We start from the raw sequence: 16,330 nt of genomic DNA, 5'->3' as shown, positions 1-16,330 counted from the left end.
CAGATTGAGTATAAGACCAATGTCTCACCTGAATGGTGCTTCTATTTCATACATTTGAGTATCTAAATAGATTGACCATCTGCAGGTGAATGAATAAAGAAAATGTGGTGTGTATATACCATGGAACATTATTCAGCCATAAAACAAAAGAAAATCCAGGGATGTCCTTGAGGGCATTGCGCTAAGTAAAATAAGTCCTCAGAGAAAGACAAATACTGTATGATTTCACTTACATATATGTGGAATCTTTTTTAAAAATAATTTTATATTTTTTTGTTGGGGGGCAGAGAGAGAGAGGGAGAGAGATAATTTTAAGCAGGTTCCATGCCCAGAACATGAGCCCGATGTGGGGCTTGATCTCACAACCCTGAGATCATGACCCGAGCTGAAAATAAGAGTTGGTTGCTTAACTTGACTGAGCTTTCCAGGTGCCCCCCATACATGGAATCTGAAAAAGCCAAATTCATAAGAATAGAGAATATAGGTATGCTTACCAGGGGTTACCAGTATAGAAAATAGGAAAATGCTGGTGAAAGGGTTCAAATTTCCAGATATAAATAAGTCCTAGAGATCTAATGTGAACATAGTGACTACAGTTAACAATATTATATACTTAAAAATTGCTGAAAGCAGGAGCGCCTGGGTGGCTCAGTCAGTTAAGCATCTGGCTTTAGCTCAGGTCGTGATCCCAGGGTCCTGGGATCAAGCCCCATGTTGGGCTCCCTGCTCAGTGGGGAGTCTCCTTTCCTTCTCCTTCTGCCCTTCCCCTTGGCTTGTATGCTCACTCTCTCACTCACTCTCACTCTCAAATAAATGAAATCTTTTAAAAAAATTACTGAAAGTAGAATCTTATATGTTCTCACCACAAAAAAAATAAAAGGTAACTAAATGAGGTGTTGGAGCTATTAGCTAATGTTATTGTGACCATCATTTTGCAGTGTATCAAATCATTATGCTGTACACTTTAAACTTATACAATGTATGTATCAATGATGTCTCAGTAAAATTGGGGGTGGGGAGAATAGATTGATCGATGCCATCACAAAAAATCTTAAATAAAGCCAAAGATTAAGTGATGGTGGTTGATGGGTGCATTTGTGTGCATAGTACAGATGGCCAGGAGCCCAACATACTATTCTGTAGAGTGCTCTGTTTGGTTTGCTTCAAGATAAAGTAGAAGCATTTTAACAGATGAAGTCTTAAGCAGGAAATAGGATGACTGATTTCAAACTTACCAATATGCTGCAAAATGTCATTTTAATGTTAGGGTCTGTTCCGTTCCAGAGTATAGGACACACCAATTGCTTTGAGGCATTTGCTTTGAGAGTGCTATTGAAAAGCTTTTTTAGTTTTTACTTTTTTTTTTTTTAAACAGTGTCACTTCTCCATCACCAGAAGATGTTGCAGGTAAGTAGAACTTTCTAATGAAGTACTTTTATTGCTTCTGAACCAATGTTTTGATACTACTATCATAAATCATTAAACCATGTAATTACAGGACTAAAGAAAGAGCAGAGAAAACACAAAGGGAAAATCAACACAAACATTACATCATATTAAGTCACAGCATCTTGCAGCATACAATAAACTTTGATTTTTCTATAAAGAAATTACTCATCTCTATATTTCCATTAGATATATTTTATTCTTAAGTATGATTTGACTATTCCAAATCTGAGAATTTGGGCACTGTAAAAGATAGCATTCTAAAACCTTATTTCTTTGTATTTTAGATTGCAAGCTCTGAAGAAAAGTTTCTGTGAAATTTTCAATCATCCAGAAATTGAAATTGCTAGTTTTATAAATTCTGACCAATAATATAAATAAGCACTTTATGATTCGAAAGATTTTTTAAAATTCTTGAATGTTTATTTTTATTTTGCATGTTGAACTCCCTCATGGAAATAGACATTTATGTAAAAATTGTTATAAATATTGAATATTAAAACTGGATCCCCAAAACAGTGAAATTTTCACTATTGATAATTTTGTTATTTATAATTGTTTCTAATGTGCTTAAAGAGACATTATATTCAGAGAATATTTATTGAACATCTACTAGGTAGAAAAATTATGATAATCTCTAGGAAATACATGAGAGTGCCTTCCAAAGCTCCCCATCTAGTGGTGATAATAGACATATGCAGAAGGATGTGTAATAGAATAGCAACCATATGTACTATGAAAAAAGTCGTAATAAAATACTGGGGTGTGGATATCCTTGAGGACGGTATATTAGAACCTGATATTTAAGATTAGGACAAACTAAGATGAAGATCAGTATTTGCGCAAAAATTTTTTTCTAATTGTTTATTCATATGATTGAATCATTCAGCAAACATTTGCATTCTAAGCATTGTGTTGGAGATATATAGACATGTTGCTTATTCTGAAGTATTTGCGAGTTCTCTGATGGAAGCACACACTAAGAGGATATCTATTATATGATATGTCAATGATAGTCACAAAATTAGCCTTAAAGAATAAAGAGACCATCTAGTTGTTGCAACCTCATGAAACAAAACAACCTTCTTGGATCTTGTTTTGTTCACATTTGTTATATATATTTCATATTTGTTAACTATATATAAGCATTTTTTCATATGGTTATTAATTCACATTTGTTAACTATATATAAGCATCTTCTGAAAAAGACAGTGGCATGTCTCACCTATGTTTCTGAAAAAAGTGGGTTGCATATGAGACACATTTTTGTGCATAAATGTGGCCTTATTTCCCAGTCTTCAAAACCTTGACTCCTTGGTGAATATTTATAACCCTTGAATGTTGATTGAACAGTGTGACCTAGTTAAAATAGCAAGGATTAATGCCATCATGTATTTTAGCCCCTGGCTCTCTGGAATACCTCTTTCTCCCCTTCCCTGACTGTTGTGCATGCTCTCGTTCTCTCTCTCTCTCTCTCTCTCTCTCACACACACACACACACACACACACATCAAATAATTACCAGAGTACTGTAGAAACTCTTGACATTCCTGCTCATTGTCCTGCAAATAAGACTTAGATATAATAATAAAGGCAGCTAGTGATTTTTTTTCTCTTTTTGTATTTCAGCTTATGAGCTGGAATATTACAGACACTTTGCTATATTGTAATGTATATCTTGCTTTGAAAAAAAGTGTATTCTGCAAAATTACACACTGAAAACAATAGATCTATGGGAAAATAAAGTTAAGAACAGATTATACAGGATCTGTGTGATTTTCTAACCAGAGCCCCAAGTAACAGTGCTTTAGTAGAAATACTAATACTTAAAAAGACAGGTCACATTTCTAATAAATAAATAAATACAACAGTAAATGCAGGAAGTTATCTTAAAAAAAAAAAGTGATAGTAACTCATTAGAAGGAGTGGTAAGGAAGAATTCAGGCTGTTGGATTCTGGAAACAAAGGAAAACTGCCCAATTGGAGACACAAATCAAAACTGAACTGACCCAGGAAGACTGGCAGTGAATGGGCATTTCTGGACATACTGCACCTTCATGGCCGGATCCTTTTTTCAGTTACTGTTCTTTAGTGAAGCAAAATCTTAACTGGGTGTTAGGGGGAAGTGGGAGAGAAACATGTGACCCAGGGCTACTTCCACCCTACTTTGATATCATTCCCAAATTTATTATGGTGTGTGAGCTGATTTGCATATAAAAAACTTGTGCCCAAAAGACTGTTTTTGCACTATTTCTCTTGCTTGGACACTTAAGTTACACTGACCCTTTTCACTCTGCTTCTGTATGGGTCCTGATTAGATCTTGAGTACTCCTAATAATTTGAACTTGCCTTGTTGGTTCTTGTCCATGTCCGTTTTGTACAGTTTGACTTTCTAAGCAATTTTATGATTATGTGTTTAAATCAGATGAGCTCTTTAGAAAGAAGATTGTAAACTCTTAATGCCGATGATTCTATTTAATTTAAAGGAAACCAGGGGGAGATTTCTGTCTTTTTCTGCCTCAAAAAAAAATCAGTATTTGAGAGGTTTTTTTTTTTTTCATAGCACAAAAATCAGTATTAAGCTTTCAGAGACATAAAAATTATAAAGTCTTATGATTTTAGCATTTAATTTGATGTGAAAGCTTCCTTGTTTTGGAATTAATACTTGTCATTAAATGGATACACGTTTTGTTCCAGTTAACTGATTGCCCTATGCCTAACTTCATGCAGGAACTTTTATCAGCAAAGGAGCTGGGAATTAGTGGGTTATGGGTGAGTAATTTTCAAGTACAGTGAGCAACATGACAATTGTCAACCGAATGATTTTAAGAGGTAAATAAAGCCAGTTTTTCTTAGTGACCTGGATATTTGGGAGATAAAGGAGCGTTTGGGGATCTGAAGTATTGAAATATTTTCCTGTATGGGCTTCTTCAATTTGGAAATATATAAGAAGGTATTGTTAGCCTTCTGTGTTGTCATGTTTATAAGTGTCAAAGGAAACAGAACTGCCTTATGATCAAATTACTGAAAACGGTTAAGTACATCTAATCTTTTCAGGCTGACTTGTTTCTCATATTAGCTTGATTATTATAACAATAGATTTTACTTATGTAATATTTTAATTATCTTTGAAAAAAGACCAATTTTTGGTTTAAAATAAAAATACTGATTCTTTTCCATCCTTTACCCTGCTGAAATAATGCTTTTACAAAATAAGAGCCCATATGGTTCTTAGTGATCTCTCCACTTACAGAGCTAATGTTTGAAGGGTTTATCTATACAGTCCAAATGCTTAAATCCATTTTCATAGTTAAAGATTTTATTGCTTTCTTTGGTAGCCTGTTCCACACATTAATGATCTTCCAACAAAAAAAAGGTTTTCGACTTCCTAAGCCTTGATCTTTACTTAGTCTGTAGCAAGATTTTTGTATATCATCATCTAATTTTGCTACATTCATTTTCTGGGATTTTCAAATAATTTCATCAGCTACTTTTCTCTTAAGGCAAGAGACATTAAATTCACCTAACCTTTCAGAAGTGGTTATAATCTTCTGTTAGTTTAGAGGCTCTTTACAAGATTTGATTTCTTTAAAACTACTCAGGCAATATTTAAAGTGGCAAGTATCTGTTAAGTCTTCTCCTCTCTTTCCATAATGTACTTTCAGTTGTACAATGTTACAAAATATCACATGAATTAAGACTTAGCTAGGATGAAATGAAAACCATTGTTAAATACCACAGAAGTTCACTAAGGGACTTCTAAACGTTTTATTATCGAGGGGTTTTTTGGTTTGGTTTTGTTTTTCTTTTCTTTTTTTTTTTTATGTCTGAATTAATTTCAGTTGCAGAAGTCTACTGTCTGGAAGCAGAAAAGAGTAATCCACTTTGCTCTTTGGCAGGTTCTGCATATACCAAAACATGCTCATCACCATAATATTCTCCTTTAACATTACCCATCTTTAAAATTTAAAAACATTGAACCATCTCTTAACCTTAGATTTCTTTTCTTTCAGTTCTTTTACAGTTATTCTCCATTTCTTGGCTCCCCTTCAAAGAAACTCCTTAAAGGAATTGCCTTTACAGACTTCTTTACATCCATTTCCTCCTTAAACTTTAAAAATCAGGCTAGTCTTCTCTCCCTCTCCACTGAAAATTCTCACCAGTGACCTGCATCTTGCCAAAATGAATTGCCAATTTCCTGTTCTTTTCTTACTTGTCATCTTTGCAACTTTAATGTCTGACTATTCCCTACTTGAAATACATAATTTAATCTTTAGACATACCTGGTTTTATTTCTTTTTGCTGACTTTTTCACTGCTGCCTTTCTGTCAGGGCCATATCCTTTGGTTCTCCTATTTTCTGTATTTATGTTCTCTCCTTAGGTGAGCTTACTCAGTTTTATCACTTCCATTAATATTTGTATGCTCATGCCCCTCATATTGCATCTTCTGCATGAGTATCAACCCCTTTCCCAAATATCTTCATTTGGGTGTTCAATTGAATCTCATAAGTTACAGTTCCAAAATGGAGTACTTAATTCCCAACACCCAAATCTTATCTCTCCAAAGTATCCCTAATTCAATTTTTATTCTACTCCGCAGGAAAAGTACCTAGGTAGGAATTATTATTCATTCCTGTCTCCTGACAACAATGTCCAGTTCATCAGGCAAGTCTTTTTAGATTCTGCCATCAGTATATAGCCAATTCAGACCACATCTTTCAATATCTAAAGCTACAGCACTAAAACGAGTAGTATTACCTGTCAGTGAGGCTACTGCAATAGCCTTCTAATTGAGATCTGCCTCAATTTTTACCCTAGAATCCAATGTCAACTGGATGGAAAGAGTCAAAGATTGACAGAGCAGTCTTTCTGGAACACAAATCATTTTCCTTCTTGAAACATTTCACTAAATCCCAACATTTTTAGAATAAAATCTACGTATCTTGCAATAATCTAAAATACTCATAAAGATCTGCTAGAACTCTAAACAGAACATGCAGTCAATCCCAAAGTGCCTTTTATAGCATGTCATTTTGTTTCTTTCGGATATCCTTTCTTCCTTTCTCAAGCCCAATATAATATTTTAAAGGTATCAAGTCATGTATGCATTTTTGTGTAGGTACTGCACTCTTTTCTAACTCCTCTGCTTTTCCTCTACCCCTCCCCTTATACACACCATTATTTAAGCAACTAAGCCATTCAGTATTCATCGATGAAGAGGAATAATATGAAAGAGTAGAAATTAGAGATGCCCACCTCACCCCACCCTCACCAGACTAGAAGAATTCCCTAGAGGAGAATGGGGAGAAGAGATAGAAGAATAAGGTGATGAGAGAAGCATAGAGATTAGTTAGCCTAGAAGGATAGTGTTGGACAGCAGTCATTATTTCATCTGGTCACAAATGAACACTTTGCCCCTTCAATAACCTGAGACTTTCCTTACTCCCTGTCTTTCTTACTACATGTGGATAATGTCTTGTGCAAGTAAAAATGAGTGGGGGTCTGAATAGCAAATGGACTGGTAGCTATGATGAAGGAGGATGGCAGGAACCAACTACTACACTTGTTGGGGAATTAAATGGAGCACATTGCTACATCTCCCTTAGAATAATGAACACTCACCTTTTTAATATATGGCTGTTTGTCCAGAATACTATTAATATGTAAATCTTAATGCAAGCTATGTATCATTAACACCTCCACAATAGAGTCAAGTATATCTCTTCACCCTTTAGAGCCATTCAAGAATTCCAATAAATTTGACCAATCCCAAATGGTATTGGTGGGAAGACTACCTACCAGCAACAAACTGCCTCATGTATAATCTGTGCAAATATGCTAGGATAGTAACCCAAATAGGATTTCTTGAAAACTGGACAAAGAGAAAGGGCCATGGAAAGTAACCTGCAGACCTAACTTTACTTCAGACTTAATCTTTTCAAAATATGCCCAAGATATAAACTCCTAGACTTGGCTGACTTACCTTTTTTGCTGAAGGGGAGGGGAGCTGTTCAAAGATCTCCCAGGGAGTGGATATTTGTCACCAGGATGGTTTTCTTGGATAAATTTGTTCTATATCACTAGGGCATACCTGCAGTGTATTAATATTAAGTACTACACTGGTATCAAGTAAGAGGCATTTGAACCATGATGAGAATATATAGTCAATATGTTGTAAATATCAGTCTGAGATAAGCTGTAGGTTGAGAGAAAGTTTGAAATGTTACCTTTCAAAGTATTTGCGACTTCCAAGGGTGTTTCAAAATCTGAGAGAAAGTAAGGTAAGGTGGCCAGATGTGCTTGGATGATGTCTTCATTTTCTTGGGATTCCATAATAAAATACCATGGGATGGGTGTCTTGAACAACAAAAATTTACTTGATCATAGTTCTGGTAGCTGAAAGCCTTAGATCAGGGTACCAACATGATTGGTTTCTGGTGAGGACTTTCTCCCTAGGTTGCACATAGCTGCCTCCTTACTGTGTCCTCACTTGACTTCTTCTTTTTTGAGCAGGAAGAGATAGAGAGAAGGAGATTTTTGGTATCTCTTCTTATCAGGACACTAATTCCTTCCTGAGGGACCTATCTTCATAAGCTTATATAACCTTAATTACCTCCCCAAAGCTATGTCTCCAAATACTGTCACATTGGGGGTTAGGGCTTTGACTGGCAAATTTGGGACAATAGAAACATTCAGTCAATAATAGATGACCAAAGGAATCAAGGGAGTGGGAAAAGGAAAGCCTTTCTCATCATGCTGGGGACAGAAGGGGGCCAGTAGGGCACAGGTTACGTATAATGAATTTGGGAGGATGCTCTTGCAGAGGTACACTTGCCTGAAGGGTTTCAACTTATCCTTTAAGACTTATTTCATACTCCATCTTATCTGGAGGATCTTCTTGGAACCACTACTCTTCTCTGTTACCCACCCTTATACCACTTTCATATTGCCCACTTAAGTATACTCTGACTATTGAAAGAGGACACATTCTGCTATGCTCCTATAGAGCTCTAAACATATCTCAATATTGTGAAAGTTTGTGCATCGGTCACCACTACTATCTATAAGTTACTTTTAGGCAAAGATAGTATCTTTTCCTCTTTTTACCTCCACTTAGCCCAACACCCTAAACATACTATCAAATATTGGTTTAATTCTGTAGAATTGGCCCTGTTTTGAGGGGGGCGCCAAGCAAAGTGTACTGAATTACTGTTGGCTCTGTTTAGGGATGTTTTCTCAGTGTATTTTATTTTATTTTATTATTATTTTTGAAGATTTTATTTTTAAGTAATCTCTACATCCAACTTGGGGCTCAAACTCACAGCCCCAAGATTAAGAGTTGCACACTCTACTTTTTGAGCCAGCCAGATGCCCCATCTGAGTGTTTGTTTTTAATTAATTTCTATTTCTTTATGTACTCTTTTTCTTCCTGGATTTATTTGTAAAAGACAAGTAGACATGGAAAAACCCAATTCCAGATGACAATTCCAAATCCTCAGGTAAACGTGACACATCTTGTTGTTCAAAAGGAGCATCAGGGTGCCTGGGTGGCTCAGTGGGTTAAGCCGCTGCCTTCGGCTCGGGTCATGATCTCAGGATCCTGGGATCGAGTCCCGCATCGGGCTCTCTGCTCAGCGGGGAGCCTGCTTCTCTCTCTTGCTCTCTGCCTGCCTCTCCGTCTACTTGTGATTTCTCTCTGTCAAATAAATAAATAAAATCTTTAAAAAAAAAAAAAAAAGGAGCATCATATGATGATTATTCTTTGTCTATGGCAAAAGCATATGTAAAAACTGACCGTAATGCCAACTTTTGTCATTGAAATTACTGTAATTAGAAATAATCTCTGGCGTGCCACATTTCAGTAAATTAAATTATAATTAATAGACTTCAACTTTACATCCTTTTTGAAACATGATTCTAAATAATCATCTTATATACTGAATGGCAATTACATACTCTTGACATCTGCACTACCTCATATTTTTCTATATTAAGAGCATATACATTCATACTTTTAGCATATTTACACACACACACATTAAACCTGTCCCTAAAAACAGATCTTTTAAGAAGTTGATGCCAATGAACACATGTATATAAGTCTTGAAATTCCAAATTAACCTTTTACAGATGTTTTGGTATTGACAATAAGCATAGACATTGCCGACATTTGGGAAGATATTCTGCTTTTGGTTTTGTTTATTATTTTAATTCCAGTATAATTTAACATAAGGTGTTATATGTTTCTGGCATACAATTTAATGATTCAACAATTATATATAAATTATATATTAACAAATATATCACTCAGTGCTCATCTTAATCCCCCTCATCTATTTCACTCACCCCCCATCCTTGCTTTGCTTTTTAAAAATAATGATCTGTCTGCTCTTTATAGAATATGAACTGACATTGACACAGGCAGATTGTGTTATATTTGAGTGTGCAATGTCAGCCCTCTCTCAGATGATGAGTGTTTAGCATCAGGAATTCGTAATCTTCCATCAGCTATCTGTTCCCACCTGGGTTCCTGAGGATGATAAGCTAACGACCCTCAAGGCAAACTTCACACTGCTTGTTAAAACTAGAGTGTCAGCCACAAGTCTTTGCCAGGGAGCCTGCTTGATGAGATAGACTGGACTGCATGTGTGCAGTGAAGACATCTTTTGTCTTTTCTGTGAAAGGCATGAATCAGAGGGAGAGCTAAACCTATTGCTTCATGTCTCCTATTTTAGTGTTGCCTTCTGGGCTTGACTTCTCTAATTGTGAGAGGCAAAGACAAGTGTAGCTAGTATAAAATTCAGGTTATAAATTCAGTCATGAAGGAACTGTAAATTTATTTTAGTATGTCTACACTTTAATTTTAAGGCCCCATTTTCATGGAAGTTAGAAACTCAATCTTTCCATCAATTTCATATCACTCAGGTGACATCTAAAGTTCCAGGAGACTTAGGCAGTGACAAGTTGTGAGATGAGGTGATCTGATCCTCAAGATTATAATATATCCTTGTTGGCTGAGCCTAGTTTCTGGCTGACTCTCAGGTCATTGCTGACTGCGCAAAACCTTTAAATCCATGGCTTCACAGTGACATTTCATGCTAATTTCATGTATGTGAGGGAAATTCCGGTTGGTCTAGTAAAACACCAGCCTAAAGGAAACTAAGTGCTAATTCCAGAAGCTGCCCACCTCTTCATGTTACAATAGAATAGAAATCATCCTGCTGTTCTTGTTATGTAAGGCACATGGAACAGGGGGATAAGGGGATAAGGCAGCATCTGTGTACTTATCTGCATAGACGTTAATGGTGAGGTCCTTTTTCCCCTGGGACCCTTTTTCTCAAGTCCAAAACAGGCAAGAGATAAGTGAAGAAGTTTTCTTTGCTCTTCCTGAACTTATTAGGGTTTTAGCCTTGCTTCCTTTCCTGTCCTTAAGTTTCATCCCCTGAATAGGTTCAAAGCATAGGTCTCCTTTAGCAGAAACAGGAGATTTTCTGTTCTTCATCCCAAAATTTTGTTCAGCATTCTGAAGTATAGCCTTTTGAAAGTCAATGGGGTAATTATTGATTCATTTTTCCTTTGCATCATGTGTTCTTTGAAGCAGTAAGCACTGAATGCGTTAGTTAACTTGAAGAAGAGAGTAAGATGAGATAAAGAAGAATAGCTCATGTCAGTTGGTCTCACTCCCAGCCTCACTCCCCTGCACAACCCAACTAATGCCATGTGTGTAATTTCATCCAGCTAAAGCAGCCACAATGGCTAGAAGAGAACAAATTACAAAGACAGCTTGGAGAACAAAGAGAATGTACCACTATGGTGAAGAAGGTCATCAAAAGACCAATACCATTTATATTCCCTTTTTTATTTCCATAAAAAATTCTTTCCCCAACTAACAAAGCTTCTTACTGGAAAACCCTCTCCTTGAAGGTAGAATAATATGAGATTTTTTTCCTCTAAAGGTAAAGTGTATTGTTCAATAGGTAAGTTCAAAGTGTGCTTTCAGACAATATCACAGAACTAGCTAGGTTTTAAGATCTTCTGGTAGTGTTTATCATTTTTTTATCTTGCATACTGAAAGGATTTCAGCCAAGGTAAATGACACTAAAACTAATTTTGTGCCCTTCGTGGTATAGGATACACTAAAAATACCTAGTCACATTGATTCACATAGTCTGCTTAGATAAATTCAGCACATTTAAATTATCTTTAAAAATAGTTTGGGATGCTTGGATGGTTCAGTTGGTTAAGCATCTGCCTTCAGCTCAGGTCCTGATCCAGGGGTCCTGGGATTGAGCCCTGCATCAGTGTCCCTGCTCAGTGGGCAGTCTGCTTCTCCCTCTGCGCCACCTGCCCCTGTGCTTGCTCTCTCTTTCTCTCAAACAAATAAATAAAACCCTTAAAAATAAAAATAGTGTGCTCTACATTCCCTTAACTGCTTGTTTAATATTGGAAGAACTTGTCTAATCTTCCTCTGAGCTTGCATTCTCTGATCCATACAATAAAAAAAATGATGAAAATTTCATCGTTTTTTTTTGTATTTTGTTTTTTTTTTTTTTTGATTAGATAGGACAGTAAATGTCATTGATTAGTAGAGTACCCAGCTAAATTAAATACTGAATGACTGTTGGCCATTTTTACTTTTACTAATTGTTCTTTTATTTCTGGAAATTCTTTCCAGATTTCTTTGTGGATTCTTCTTTCTTTTTCCACCCCTTACATGTTAGCATGCTAAAAACATCTGCCCTTTATACTTTCAACTCATATATGTAGATTAATGGTGCAGGTATATACCACCAGCCCAGACTTGTACTCATATAGATGATTAGATCCAGTTGTTTTCTGGTTAGCTCCACCAGATGTGCAGCAGCCCCTCCAAACTGTCTTAATATGAATCAAGATCTTTTAAAACCTCTTTTTGTCTCTAGATTCCAATATACTATTGAATGATGTCACTCTTCATTTTAAGGTTTCACTTGATATTTTCTTCCTTTATTTACCCCATCATTTACGTAACCAAGGCCTGAAGTTGTACATCATGAACATCTTCATACCCACTGCTATTACCTTGGTTCAGGACTTTATCATCTTTTACCTGTTTTATTATACCCGATACCTACCAGAATCCCTGGTCTCAGAAAGACAACCTCTAATACAAGTGCCAGAGGTGAGTCAAAAGCATAAATGTAATTATCATTCTCTGGAAAATCCGTAGTGGCTTTACAAAACAGCATCAACCTCTGGCTCTTTATATTTTAATCTAGTCAAACTCCTAGCCCTTCCGTTGCTATGTTGTCTTCTGCTAATATGCTACCATGTATTGTTTACCAGACAACATGGAAGTCCCCAAACACAGTAAGCTGTTTTATGCTTCCATGCCTAGTCATAATCCTTAAAGTAGTTCTTCCTGCCTTGCCTGCCTGGCAAACAATTACTTATCATTTCTACTTCCTCCAAATCTACTTCAGGACTTGTCTTTCTTAAAGTATGTCCTAATTAGTTATTTTGTTGTTACAGAACATACTGTCTTTAGCATTCCCTTTTTGTGCTTCTCCTATATCCAGCTGTATCTTCTATTGTAGTACCAGTGAGTGGACTATTGGTTCCTTCTCTTTGTGTAGCAGTAGCATTAGGGAAATTGAGCTGGATTGATGGGAGACTCCTTGTTGGTCTAAACTATCTACGAAAAGCTATTTTTCTTTTTAGCAGTGATTGTTTTAGGGAAAGACTAGCCTAAGATATTTTGGAACTTTGAAATTAGAAAGAGTTTTCCCTGGGGACTGCTGGGAAAAACATTTTCTTACTTTTAAGAGAAAGACATAGAGATCTGTGTTTCCAATTTTGTTGAATGTGAAAGAGGAAATGTGCTGCTAGCAACAATCTAAGGACAAAGCAGCCACATGAGAGGGCAAAACTAAGAAAAAACAAAGAAACAGAAGTTCTGTTGAACTGTTCCCAAATAACAGTACTTCTCTACTTTTAGTTGTACAAACTCATATGTTATTGTTAAAGAAGCTTGAATTTGGATGCTTTTGAGTACAAGTAACCAGAAAAACCCAACTGAGAGAGCCTACAAGTTCCTGAATTATTTAATTAGCTGTCTTTTCTTTCTGTTTTCTTGAAGGCAAGAACTTCATCTGTCTTATATGTGTAACTAAAGTCCAAGTTTTGAGCTTAAGAAATTGCATTTGATTAAAAAAAATTGGTATATGAAAGAATTGATTTGCTTGATGTCTATATGGCTTTAAGCATTGGGGAAGGCTTTCTCACATATATTGTCTCATTTAATTTTTGTAATTAATTTGTGAAAAAACTTTTTAATTTTATACGAATACTAGGTTATCATGAAGTGAATTTTAAAATGTCTATAACTATCAGATGACATGCAAAATAGTACTCACACATTTTATTTTTATTGGCTGACATGCATAGGAGAAGATGCTTTCAGCAAGGAGACTGAAGTATAGATATTTGGGCCAAGGATGAGGGTGGGACACGTTAGCCAGACCTATGAATTGGAACAAACTAGGAACTGTGGGAGGAACTGGCATAAATACAGAAAGAGATGATGACACGTAAGGCTGTATAGAACTTCAGGTCACATATAGTGAAATTTGGGGATATGGGTGATAAATACCTAGAAACTAGAGGAAGGGCATTTTCCTTATTCTGTGAAGAACACAGCATGATTCTAGCATAATAAAAAAAAAATTGAAAGTAAGATTTTGTACAGAGTTCTCAAAAAGGTACCAACACCATTAGAAAACATGGATTCACGGAGAGTAGACATCAACAAAGAGCTCAGAGGAAAGAAGAGATCATTTATGACTACACATGGGACTCTCTTAAGGATCCTCTCTAAAAACTCAGGGAATGTTCAGCAGTGATGTGGTTGGAGAAAATTTGTCAGCCAAATTTTATTTGTATCAGTTCAGGTGAACTTAAAAAAAATTCCTACAGACTGGTGAATCCTGGAAAAATAAAGTTACATTTGGTAAGTAGTGTCTAAGAAAATTACAGTATAGGTTTACCTTATGGAAGGCAATTTGAAAGAAAAAATGAGGTAGGTTAAGCTTTCCAGTATGGAAGAGGAATGGCATGGTCAATACGTCATTTAATGTATATATTTATACCCTTCTCACACTCAGTGGGAGAGGGGATGGCACAAGGACATGTATACTAGGAAAGGGGCATCATCATTAAGAACACCCTAGAGTCTTCTCACCTCAACTTTTTTTTTTTTTTTAAAGATTTATTTGAGAGAAAGAGAGAACACAGAATGGGGGGTAGTGGAGGGAGAGAGAGAATCCCAAGCCAACTCCATGGATGGAACCCAATGTGGGGCTCAGTCCCGACCCTGAGATCATTACCTGTGCTGAAATCAAGAGTCAGGCACTTAGCTGACTACAACACCCAGGCACCCCATCTCACCACAATTTTTATTGAATAAATTTCTCTGTGGAAAACAAATTCTTGCGTTATAGAACATTTATTAGTTTAACAGTTTATAAGACAAAATCCTAGTATTGCAGAGTAAGATGCCTAATTCACAGAGTATGCTAAGTGCCTATTTTAAATTATTTTATCTTTGAAGATTTGATACTTTCACTTGTTATCTCTTGATCATATCCAAAACATACTGCTAATATTCTATTGAGGATTCCTCACCCTTGGCACACATATATGCACATACACAGGCATACACAAAGACATATACACCTGACATCATTAATCAAGTTTTATAGCAGGTGGTTTCTTCTAGCCAGAAATTATTTTCCATAATCTTACTTTTATTTGTCCCATATTAATAATTCTGTGGTTTTAGGATTAGAAATGACATCTTGCCTCAATTACCACTTCACAAATATCTGAGAAAGAATCAATAATGACTATAATGACAATTTGCAATCATTTGACTACAATTCGAATATATCATTTTCAAAGTAATACATTTCATAGCATTCATCATTCATGATTCTTTGCTTCCTAGGGCAATAAAGAGTAACAGTATAGAGTGTATAGTGAAGGACAAAGATGCGAGGTGATGAAAGGTGGCAATAAAAATAAGATTTGTCCCTTCATTGTTCTAAAGCAGTGGATCTCAGAGTATAGTCTAATGATGCCTAGGGGTCTCTGAGACCACTTTAGGGATCTGCACTGTCAAAACTATTTTCATTATAATACTATTATTGGCCTTTTACAATACCTTTCTTTCAGTATATACTGAAGTTTTTCAGAGGCTACATAACAGCATTTTTTCTGATGGGCTTAAATTCTTGTAAGAACTTAATTTGCTCAAATTTTTAAATTTCTCAGCTTTAATTTCTAATACATTAAATACTGGTAAATACAACTACTGCTATGCTATTCATTGTTTTTTTGAAGGTTTTTTTAAAAAAATTATTTATTTACTTGGCAGAGAGAGAGAGCACAGCTAGGCAGAATGGCAGGCAGAGGGAAAGGAGAAGCAGACTCTCCAGTGAGCAGGCAGCCCAATGCAGATTTTGATCCCAGGACCCTGGGATCATGACTTGAGCTGAAGGCAGATGCTTAACCGACTGAGCCACCCAGGCACCCTCTGTGCTATTAGTTGTTTAAAAATAGAATATTCAGACCACAAAACACAAAAACCCTGATTTGTAGTGTTTGCTGATTTTCCATGATCTGATTACTCCTCTGACAGTAGATTACAACCTACCAAGGTGATGTCACTGAACGCAAAATATGGAGTAGTCACACACAGTCAGCTCTTGTGAGCCAGTATGAACTGGCTTCAGTGCATCACTGTATATAATCCAAATAAACAAAAGACCTTTATGATGAGGGAGCAGGAGGCTGGCTGAGGACAGAGCAAAAGCTGGCGCCTTGCACCCCCCTCTCCACCCGCTC

General features: G+C 36.1%; 1 long non-coding RNA gene across 1 annotated transcript in view; it reads left to right on the top strand.

Annotated features, from left to right (window-relative positions):
• Positions 1-1,954, top strand: part of LOC116575264 — a 46,441-nt gene extending 44,487 nt beyond the window's left edge. The window contains exons 2-3 of the long non-coding RNA XR_004279675.1: positions 1,376-1,407; positions 1,734-1,954. This is a non-coding gene — a long non-coding RNA (uncharacterized LOC116575264). The remainder of the gene's footprint in view (positions 1-1,375; positions 1,408-1,733) is intronic.
• Positions 1,955-16,330: the final 14,376 nt, after the last annotated feature.

This window comes from Mustela erminea, chromosome 16 (genome assembly GCF_009829155.1).
Source record: "Mustela erminea isolate mMusErm1 chromosome 16, mMusErm1.Pri, whole genome shotgun sequence".
NCBI classification, from domain to species: domain Eukaryota; kingdom Metazoa; phylum Chordata; class Mammalia; order Carnivora; family Mustelidae; genus Mustela; species Mustela erminea.
This window is presented reverse-complemented; position numbering and strand designations above follow the sequence as displayed.